Source organism: Chrysemys picta, chromosome 2 (genome assembly GCF_011386835.1).
Source record: "Chrysemys picta bellii isolate R12L10 chromosome 2, ASM1138683v2, whole genome shotgun sequence".
NCBI lineage: Eukaryota > Metazoa > Chordata > Testudines > Emydidae > Chrysemys > Chrysemys picta.
The window spans coordinates 40809930-40821773 of NC_088792.1; the positions used below are offsets into that span (position 1 = coordinate 40809930).

At 43.2% G+C, this 11844-nt stretch overlaps 1 long non-coding RNA gene across 1 annotated transcript; it reads left to right on the plus strand.

Annotated features, from left to right (window-relative positions):
• Window positions 1–238: 238 nt before the first annotated feature.
• On the plus strand, window positions 239–11510 carry LOC135981286 (uncharacterized). The gene is made up of 4 exons (XR_010598241.1): window positions 239–349; window positions 894–1408; window positions 8641–8676; window positions 10467–11510. It is a non-coding gene; the product is annotated as an uncharacterized LOC135981286 (long non-coding RNA).
• Window positions 11511–11844: the final 334 nt, after the last annotated feature.

The following is an 11844-nucleotide window of genomic DNA, read 5'->3' on the forward strand; positions in this document are numbered from 1 at the left end:
TGCTACATGACAAAACTTGACAGAACACAGGTATTTAATAAGTGGATTATGTAGAGCACACAAGCTTCAGACCTCAGTAAGGTAACTCGTACAATATAGTGATTGAGATCCAGGGCACACTATACAATGGTGAACATGGTGTACTCTCAGTTACCTTTAGTACATTTGAGAGATTAGAAGGGTTATGCTGGGGAAGAGCCAGTTTGAGGAGTAATATCTGCTTACTTCTGTTTCCTAGAGACAATTACTTCTCATTGCCAAAGGGTGGTGACATAGTGAGCTGTGCAAAAATCATTGGTCATATTATTGCAATCAGAAATGCTCTGCAATATACCACTGTTTACAAAAAGTGAGTAAAGGAATTTTCAACCACCACCTGTTATTATTCAAAACTAATCTAAAATGTAATCTCCTGAAACAGCTATGAAGAGCTAATCCCAATATAAAGCAGTATGGCCTAGTAATTAAACCCAGCATCCTAGTTACCTAGGGTTACCAGATAGCAACTGTGAAAAAACGGGACAGAGGGTGGGGGGGGGGGCGGGGGTAACAGGCGCCTATATAAGAAAAAGTCCCAAAAACGGGACTGTCCCTTTAAAAATGGGACATCTGGTAACCCTACTGTTACCTGTGTTTTAAACTGCTTTGCCATAGATATGGGTGATTTGACTTGTGTTCTGTTAGTTTAACTCTAGCAGCCTTACTTCCTCCACACACTGAAATACACTGTATCTCCAGTTAGCAATAGATATATAAGACTACATGAAATCCAAAGTTTACTCCACCTGATGGGTGATAAGTATGCTCTCAGTTGACTAAGATACACTTTATAAAAATAAAATGTGAAAGTTTCATTATGTTTGAAAAACTAACAATGCTATTTTTTTCCCCAGGATCTTAGCAGAAATGTCCTGTTTCTGCACATTTGAATTGAATTGCAGTCCATCTGAGTCTGCCTGCCCAAATTCTGTAACTCAAAAAAACCCCACCCTCTGCTACCTGGAGTAAGAAGAAAACAGTACAATACAATGAGTCAAATTCTGATTGTAGCAAGGCGGAGTGGCCTGCCTCCGAGGCTGACTGGGAGGAACCACTTCCCACCCACTGGTGGGTGGAACCAGGCAGGGTCCATGCCTCAGGCTAGAAGCAGAGTGGCAGAACAGAATGCATCAGAGGTGGGGCCTCCAGCTCAGTTGGGCCAGAGGCAGGGAAGGAGCTGGATGTCTCTGCCTTGCTGATGGCCCTGCACCAGGGACTGATTTGTGCCTATCCCAGGAGTTGGACCCTGAGGGAGGGATGCAGCTGAGACTGCTATTTGCCAAGTACCCCGAGGAGCTGCTGGGATTGCTGACTGCTGAGTATCCCAAGGAGACTGAGGACTCCCCGAGCAACAGAGCCTTACAAGCAGGTAGGGGTAGGAAGTAGCCCAGGGATACCAGACATTAGATTGGTTTTGTGGCTGAAACCACAGACAGCATATTTCAGCAGGACCCCTGCTGACCACTTGCCACTGGTAGGGCCCTGGGCTGGGACCTAGTGGAGTAGGGTGGGCCCAGGTCCCGCTACTCCTTGCTGCCAACCTCGCCCCTGGGATGGCAGCCTGCTCATTTTAGGCTGAGTGGCCTGTGTGTGTTTGCTGTCTGCCCCAGCCAGAGAAGCTTCACTATGACTGCTACTGCTCTGCCCTACCCAGAGGGCCTGAGCCTGACTGTTTGCTGTATGCCCCAGCCAGAGGAGCTGAGGTATAGACTGCTACTGCCCTGCCCCAAAGGGCCAGGGCCATAGACTCTTTGCTGACACCATGCTAATCCCCCATCAATTGGCTATCAGCTGCTACATGGCATATCGAGGCGGAGTGGCCTCCCTCCAAGGCTGACAGGGAGGGACCACTCCAAGCCATTAAACTGACCTCAACTTTTACAGTTCAAAGCTGGAATAACTATTGATTTCAGTGGAGTTGCTCCAGATTTACACCAATGTAGCTGATCCATTATATTTTTATACAATTCATACAGCCTGTTGACAGCTTCATTACAGAAGGATTCAGAGTAGCAGCCGTGTTAGTCTGTATCCGCAAAAAGAAGAACAGGAGTACTTGTGGCACCTTAGAGACTAACAAATTTATTAGAGCATAAGCTTTCGTGGACTACAGCCTACTTCTTCGGATGCATGGGCTGTAGTCCACGAAAGCTTATGCGCTAATAAATTTGTTAGTCTCTAAGGTGCCACAAGTACTCCTGTTCTTCTTATTACAGAAGGAGTCATTCATTATTTAAGAGAAAAGAAAAGTTTTAAAGTTAAATGTAATGAGGGGAAGTAACCCACATTAGATCCACAAAGGGACTTACGTGTTGTGTTATTCAGTTGTTGGTTGTGGTGGTTCCCACCTTATAATTTTTAGCCCAATGCATCTGGAATGTGGAAGACGTAGGTTCAACGCCACCTATCTGCTGAATTGGGGGAAATATTTGAACCGGGGTTTCCTGTCTCTCAGGAAAATGTGCTAACCACTGAGCTATGCAATATTCTAGCTATTAGATTTAACTGAGAGTGTCAACAAGCATGTGGACAAAGATGATCCAGTTGATACAGTGTACTTGGACTTTCAGAAAGCCTTTAACAAGATCCCACACTAAATGCTTGTAAACAAAGTAAGCAGTGATGAGATAAGACAGAAGGTCCTGTCATGGATCAGTAACTGATTAAAAGATAGGAAACAAAGGGTAGGAATAAATGCTCAGTTTTCACAGTGGAGAGAAGTAAATAGAGGAGTCCCCTAAAGATCTGTACTGGGATCTATGGATATGTTGAACCACACAAATGACCTGGAAAAGGGATGAACAGTGAGGTGGCAAAATTTGCAGATCATACAAAATTACTCAAGATGGTTAAGTCCACAGCAGACTGCAAAGAGTTACAAAGGGATCTCACGTGACTGGGCAACAAAATGGCTGATGAAATTCACTGTTGATAAATGCAAAGTAATGCACATTGGAAAACATAATCCCATACAAAAGTATGGGTTCTAAATTAGCTGTTATTGCTCAAGAAAGATCTTGGAGTCATTGTGGATAGTTCTCTGAAAACATCTGCTCAAAGTCCAGCAGCAGTCAAAACAGCTTACTGAATGTTAGGAACCATTAGGAAAGGGATCGATAATAAGACAGAAAATATCATAATGCTACTATATAAATCCATGGTATACCCACACCTTGAATACTGCATGCAGTTCTTGTTACCCCATCTCAAAGAAGGTACATTAGAATTGGAAAAGGTATGGAAAAGAGAAACAAAAATGATTAGGGATATGTAACTGCTTCCATACAAGGAGAGATTAAAAAGACTAGGACTGTTCAGTTTAGAAAAGAAACAACTAAAGGGTGATATGATAGAGGGCTATAAAGTCATGATTGGTGTGGAAAATATGAATAGGGAAGTATTTACTCCACTTCCAGCCATGCCCTCGCTCCCGTGCCACCCCTTCTCCCTGAGCCCCTGTCCCCATGCCACCTCTTCCCCTAAGGCCCCACTCCCGTACCGCCTCTTCCTCCCAAAACCCCATCCCCTGCTCACTCCTCTCTCCATCCCTCTCCCCACCATCACTCATCCTTATGGCTGGTAAAAAGCAGGAGGGCATAACCCTCCAACTTTTAAAAGTGGGGGGGCATGGTCCCCTGCCCCCTCCCCCCGGTTCCAGCACCCCTAGTATCTTCCCCCAGTTTATGCATCGCTCTGGGACTTAGTTGGGAAATACATGTCTGGATGCCTAGAGTGGGGCAGCAGTGCACATGCACAGAGGTAGAAACTTAGGCACATAGGGAACTTTTACTGAAAAAATTAGACACCAAGTGAGTTTAGGCGTCTCCACGGTTAGGCAACAAACGAGCGGGAATTTTGTGATTGCAGCAGACCCTAAAATTGGGACTTGGTGTAAGGGACTGGAGCACAGGCACTCTGGCCTACCTGTCACACCTGGGCTGATGTCCACAAGTCAAGGATGGCCACGAGGGGGTATTCAGTGAGCAGGGATTGTAGTAATCACTAGAGCCAGGATCAGTAAGCAAAAGTCAGAGTCAGGCCGGGGCTGTAAATCAGAAATAGCTACTAGGCTGAAAATCAGGAGGCAAGAGTCAGGGTTAGAGTCAGGCTGGGGTCAGAGACTGGAGATCAGAAGCAAGCTGGGATCTGGAGTCACAGCAGGCCGGAAGTCTGTGTTGTTGCTCAGACAACTCCAGGGTTAAATAGTGCAAATGGCCAATCAGAAGGTGGCAGAGTGCTGTCACTCTGGATCCTTTGGACATTACTGCCTGTGGCACCTAATCGCCACAGTGCTTCTTGGATGTGACTCCGCATCCACTCTGTGCCCTCCTGGTAGTGATGGGGAAATGTCAGCCATCCCAGGCTCTGCAGGCCTGGGTTTTAGTCCCATGGAACCTACACCTAGGTGCCTAAGTCTGGGCATTAAGCACCTAAATACCTTTGTGAAGCTGGGCCCAGTGGCTCAAGGTGGGGTGGGGAGAGAAAGTTTCATATACATAGATCTACAGGAGTAAAAAAAAAGACTTCTGACTCTGGAGGCCAGAAATTTACAGACCCTGCAGGTTAGGTTTCTCACAGATAATTTCCAGGCACACACAGATCTAGATGTGGCTATTATTCTTGTCCTGGACAGACCAACCTTTACTTCAGCTGGAAATCAGAGCTTTGCCTGTCTTCACAGAAGATGATGCTCTCACCATGCTAGCTCTTGAAAATGCATGGACCCCCACCAAACTGTAAAACAAAGCAAACTTTACCAACTAGAGAGCCACTCTCTGTCTACTGAGAACCTGGCACCAAAACCCCCTCTCCCAACCCACTACCTGGATAGATGACCCAGGACTGAAAAAACAGGAGGGAAGAAAATCTGAGAGTCAGTGGTGGGGGAAAAAAAAACAAAAAAACACTGACCCAATGGAATTTTCATGTACCCATGTAAATACTGTGAAGGAGTCAAAGATCTTCCTCCTTCTTCTCATGAACTTAAACTGCTTTGACTCAACCCCAGGGTGAGGAACCATCATTTCAGTTCAGAGAAAATCTCTTGCCTCACATCCGAGTTGGCCTTATAAAATACCAGGAACAACAAACCAAGCTCAAGACCAAAAAAAAAAAAAACCCCACCTTTTCCCAAGAACTCAGCCCATTCTCACCAATAGTAGCATGGAAGCACTAACAGGATTCAAGGCCACCAACTGTCTCTCTCACCACAGCTAGAACCCCTTACAAAAGAAAGTATCTACACATCCTTTGAAGAGAGAATTCCGCCAGGAAAAGCAAAAGTATTTCTTACCTGTGCTAACGAAACCATCATACCAGTAAACTCACAAATTAACTCCCAGTGTCTAATCTCCTTTTCTAAGCAAACTAAAATTCAGAAGTTGGTAGAGGAATATTCTTCTACACCACCCAACAGCCATTATTCTGAAAGCCATTCAATCACAGTGCAGAGACAGCATTTGTTGCTCTGTTGGATCGTCTCATCCCGTCTATAGACAGTGAAGAAACACCTTGCTAGACATCTCTGTGGCATTTGATGATCACCAAATACTCCTATGGCACCTCCAAGAGGCTTCATGGGACAAAGAAACGCCCTGAAATGCTGAGATCTTCCCTCTCAGATGGAATCTAAGCTCAGTCCATTCCCTGTTCCCCATCTTCTTTAAAACCTATAGCAAGTCATTAAGAGAGCTAGTGAGACAACAGATATTAAAATGATACTGTGACAGTCTGTACCCCTATGTTACCCCTTGCACAAGACTATGATAATTTTTTTACAAAGAATGACTTGTGAGGCATCATTTGAAAAAAAACCATCATAATTTGCTGATCAATATTATCCTGGTAAAATATGTGTGGCAACATTGCATGTAAAGCTATAAGATTCCTCTGGATGGTTTTACTAAGACATGGTCATATGCCCTCATGGCATCCATTGTGGATAAGTTTACCACATGATGGATTTACAGTAGAAGACGCGTGGCAAGCTTCATGGTCCACAGAGAAAGTGACAAAATATTATCTTGTATCAGACCCCACTCAACGTCAACCCGGGTTTAATTTACCCACAAAGGCAATGTAGCCTTCTCAACCAGTTTCATACCGGACATGAAATTTGTGCTGCAGCAGAATTTCTGTGGCATTTTAGAGACAGTCCACTATGTCAATCTGGGCAGCCACAAACCATGACACACATTGTTGAGGACTGCAAAATGACTCAACTTCCTGGAGGTCTTCGTGCCTTGAACATTGCTGATAAGAATGCTGTGCCTTGGCTTGACCGGATTGCATACACCAAATAAATAAATAAAATATAAATAACTTGTAGTCACTTAAAATCTCTCTTTTTTAGTTAATAAATTTGTTTTATTGTTTTAAACCAGTGTGTCTGGATTGAAATGTTTAGGAAACTCCATTTGGGATAACAGGATTTGTGCATATCATTTCCTATTAATAACATGACAGATTTTATATGAGCTTGTATTGTTCAGCAGGGGCTGGGCAGTACAAGACATACATTTCTGGGGAAAGTCTGGGACTGGGAATTTGCTGATGTTGCTCTTCAATGTAATTCAAGGGTGGCTGGCTATAGCACTCATACAATAGAACTGGGAGTAACTTACATGCTGGAGGCTGTCTGTGAGCAGACCAGGAGTAGTAACTCTCACAGTGAAGCAGTGTAAAAGGCACCCCCAGGTTGGTGAACTGATAGGAGACAGCTGTTCATCAGTCCACATTGTACCCTGGGTCATGTCATAGGTACCCAGCACTACATCTCTTTACATTAGATGTGAAAAGCAGCATCTCCCAGTACCTAGCGATTATCAGGACCTAGATTAATAGCATCTGATGAAAGCTGAACCCAGGCAAAACAGAGGTGACATTTGGCAGAGAGAGAAAAGAAATGCACAGAATTTGCGCCTCTATTGAATATACCTGTGTCTCGATTGTTAAATAGGTGTTCCACTCATTCATGGTCTTCAGTGTTGAATATTTCAGATTATATCTAGTAATGAATTTCCATGTCCTGAAACAGCTCCAGTCAGTATAGACGACAGCAGCCTTTTGATTAAGTATTCAGGTTATTATGAGTACCTCATGCGGATGCTCTGTCCTCTGCACTGGCTCCCCAATTTTGATTCAAGATCTCTCTCATATTAACAGCCCTCTGAGGGAGTAAACCCATTTGATAACAGGAATATTAACTGAAACATATAAAAATGGCTGAGTATTTGTGGAGAGCCAGTTTCAATTTCAGAATCACAAGTATTCATACCAGGAACCTGAGTCAAAGAGTTTTGAATCGTCTACTCAGGGAACAGAAGCATACTAAGTGATTTGCTTGTCATATAAAACAGCTCACATTTCAAATAGTTGCAACAAACTGCTTATGAACCACCTACAGACCAGAAATCAGTCACAGTTTAGCAAATAACTAAGTAGTAAATTCAAAAAAATAATCTGCTGGCAAACAATTTGCAAGCTAAAAAAAGGCAACATTCATCAAATACATTATTTGCTAACAATTGTTATTCCAGCTTTACTTATAACACCTTCTTTGCTTCAATACTGGAATTTCTGCTGATTGGGGCAGAAAGTTTTTTTCAACATTAGCTATTTCTTTGATGTATTAAGTTTTGTCATTGAATAGCATTACAGAGCTGTATGACTGAGAAAAGGCTACAAGTAAAAATCTAACATTAAATAACTAATATTAATCAGTCATTTCCATGTATTAAATAGGATCTGTTACCTTCATCAACCTTGTGGTTAATAAAAAAGATGCTAAAGTTTTAAAATCAAAGTATTGCCCAGTCAGCCCAATAAAGAAAGCCAAGTGTCCAACAACAGAATCTGAAACCCAGTTATTTGCAAGAAAATCACCAACATGCAAATTACAGAAGAAAAGATTCTTCAGAAAAATCAGCACGCTGACCTAGAATTAAGGGGCACCCATAAAATGTTTTCAAGGAAGAACACTTGTCTTAAATTTTTAAGTAATCAGGGCCTGACTTTTCAGATAAAACAGTATGAGCAGCATAGTTTAAAGACATAGCTATGACTTTATTGGCGTAAGCTGGTTAAAGATGACCATGGAGTTGTTTTCAATAATAGGTGTAATCACCTGTGCATTTTATACTCTATGATCTCACATCTACAGGTAGGCCATTTTCTAACTTAACTAAGGAGAAAATTAAGACAGCTTTAAATTACAGTCTAGCTAAATCATTTCCTCCTACTGTGTCAATTAAACACAACATTCTTTTTCACATCATGAGCTCTTGGTAAACAGCTGATGCTTACAGCCCCAGAGCAAGCCACATTTCAGTGGTGGGTGAAGCAATTCTTGTATATGTATTCTGCAAAGCAGTTTAGGATCCTTTAGGATGAAAGCTGTGCTACATAAAAATAATGTATTATACATAGAATTACAATGGATATTTGTTTGGTAGAGAGTAGATGGTATCTCTGGACTTACATTTCTCTTCTTTTATATCCATTTCCTTTGACTTTGTGTTTCCCAATCGCTGTAATCTGCATTCTACCGGCATCCTGCTGCTTTGTCACTGGACTGTGACTTGAACCATCATTCTTCTCCAGAATCACCTGGGGACTTCTTGCTGCAAGGCAATACAGGTAAAAGTGGATGTAATGAAGCGCACTGAAAAATAAAAGAAAACATAAATATGCAGAGCTGTCAAAGGAAATTATTTCTCCTATACAGTGCTGAATAAACCAACCACAAAGAGAGAAAGTCAAAAGACCCAGTGTTTTTGTGATCTTTCAGTAGAGAAAATAGATGTCTGTTACTACAGGGTCTGAAATGCAGTGCTAAATGTACTTTGTTGACGAATGTGTTAATGAAAAATGCTCATCTGGCTACACGAATGCTTACATAACCTGTATGGAGGTGATCCTGGCTATATGACTGCATAGAAAGTTCATTGGCTCTCTCTTAAAAGCATCTCTGGATTTCATATCTACCCAAAGGGGAGGCCCCGGAATTGCATGTCACCAGCAGTTGTCCACAGCCCAAGGAATTAGTCTCAATACCCTAATTCACTATGCAAGTACCACAAAGTGGCTATTCAAGCCACTTGAATATAAGGTGAATAAATAAGTCATAATAAAAAAAATCTGATTAAACTTTGATTTTACATAGCATGTTTTATCCGGGTATCTCAAAGCTCTTTATAAAGTAGAGTAAGCATTTTCCTAATATACAGTTGGAGAATTGGAGGCATAGAGAGATTAACAAGCAACTTACCCAACTGCATCAAGTAGGTAAATGACAGAACTGGCACTAGAATTGTGGTTTCCTGACTCCCAGCTGACTGCTCTTGCCACTACAAATGGTGCCTGTAGCAAAGTGACAACTCAGAGGCGTGACACCTCCTGCTGGTCATCTCGGGAATTAGCTCTCCAGCATATACAGCACCTCCTACTGGACGGTGTCTCGCCTGCCGTTGGCCCCCGTGTCCCTCCCTGAACCCGGTGCCCTTTACCTTGGGGTGCTGCTCCAGCAGTACCCCCACTCTCTGGGTCTCTCATCCCAGGGGAACCTCCAACCCACCTTGCCTCAGTGGCTACTGCCAGTCATCATCTAGCCCCCGCTCACTGGGGCAAACTGCAATCCGTAACGGCCACTCATGATCATTGGCAAGGGGGTCGGACCAGCTGCCTCTGCCTAACCCCAGACTGCACCTCTGCAACCCCTGTACTGGCTTTGTTCTTTAGCAAGGCCCGCAGCCTGGGGATTTGCCAAGCTAAAGCTCCCCAACTCTTCTTGCCTTTCCCTAGCCCTGCTCTACTCCCAGTACCCTGAACTCCCAGGCAGCCCGGTCCTTCTCCCTCCAAGGCTGGAGAGAGACTCCTTGCCTTGTGGCCTGGCAGCTCTTTTATAGGGCCCAGCCTGACCCTGATTGGCTGCCCCCCAGCCTCTCCTTATTGGCTCCCAGCCCCAGGCCTCTCCAAGGGGAGGCCTTTAACCCTTTCAGGGTTGGAGTCAGGGCCAGCTCCAGCATTTCTGCCGCCCCAAGCAAAAACAAAAAAACAAACAAACAAAAAAAGCCGCAATTACAATTGCGATCGGCGGCGGCAATTGGTTAAAAAAAAAAAAAAAAAAAAAAAAGCCGCGATCGGCGGCGGCAGTTCAACGGCAGGTCCTTCGCTCCTAGAGGGAGTGAGGGACCTGCCGCCCCCGAATTGCCGCCGGTGCTGCCCCTCTCCCTTGGCCGCCCCAAGCACCTGCTTGTTAAGCTGGTGCCTGGAGCCGGCCCTGGCCGGAGTGGGGTGACCACCCCGCTACAGTGCCTCTCTCACAAACATGACTACTTAAAGAATCTTTGCAACACACAATACTGAAACTTAAATGCTTCGATATATTTTAATTGACTGTTTGTGTTTCCTTCTCTTTGTTGTTTCAGTCTGCAAGTCTCTGGCTACCTAGGCACCTTCTGAACTGACTGGACACTTAATAAGGATCAGCACCTCTTATTCCTCCTACTCACTGCCACTGCTGCTCCAAGCTTGCTCAGTACTATTCACAGTCAGCTCTATTCATGCATTTCTTGAACAGCTAGAGAAAGAAAACCTGACCTAATGCCACCTTACTTGAAGCCAAGTAAAAACCACTAACAATTTTAACAGATTTGTACACTAATCAGTTCTGAAGGGTGGCATTCTGTGTGTTCTGTTCTTTGAGCATTTTGTGTACAAAGAAATCTTGCATTATACACTACAAAAGGCAAGTTTGACAGGAATGAGCCAAATCGGTAAAGAGCTCTGGCAAGTATACAGCTGTTTCTAATATATGGCATCCTGAGAGAATTTTGATGACATCTGCTATCAAGGCAAGAAAAATTTAGAAATGCCTTTAAAGAATCAAATCCATATTGTCATTCAACTTTTTAAATACATCATGGTCACTTCATCGACAGACGTGTAGCCTCCATGTAACTATATAGGTCTCTTACAACAATGCCTTTCATCTTCTCCCCAGAAGGCAATCGGGGTTTCTTTTATCACAAATCTCCCTGAAGGGAAGCGGTCAGAATTCACAGCCTTTTAACAGATGAGCTCTACCTTAGGGAAGGAGGTTGGGGGAAAACATATGGATACTGCTATTCTCAAAGCAGTACCGAACTATACCTCCATAATGTAAGGGAAGCTCCATTAATACAGTTTCTCACCACCACCAGCAGCAAAGGCCTGTGAGAGGCAATATTTACAGGATACTTTTACACAGGCAGATTGTGTTTTTTAATTAAAACTAATTCAAAATAAAGTCACATGGACTACACAATTGATAAATTCTGTCTGCATGATGCTTTAAATCACAGTAGTTGTCACACAGTTCATTTAGACTGAATAATACATTTGTTGTATTGTTAAATAGAAATTGAGTACTGAAACATTTATTGAAGATTAACAACCATGTAATACCAGGTATTAAATTTGTTCTGAGAGTGCTTTTCAAGTGTCTGTAATTTTATGGGTCCTTCATTTTGAAGCTGAGTCTAACCCATTCTGCCATGGTACTGTGGGGTTGCAGTTTGTGCTGCTTTCTGACTGAATCCATTCTTCTCTCTCTGGTCAGATTATTATTATTTGTTTGTATTTTGGTAGGCCCTTGAAGCCCCAACCAAGCTTGTTTCCCATTATGCTAAGCACTGTACATATACATAGTATGTTAGAATAGAAGTAAAATGGTATTATCACCACTGCATACAGCATTAGTGAGATCATTATAGAATCATAGAATATCAGGGTTGGAAGGGACCTCAGGAGGTCATCTAGTCCAAC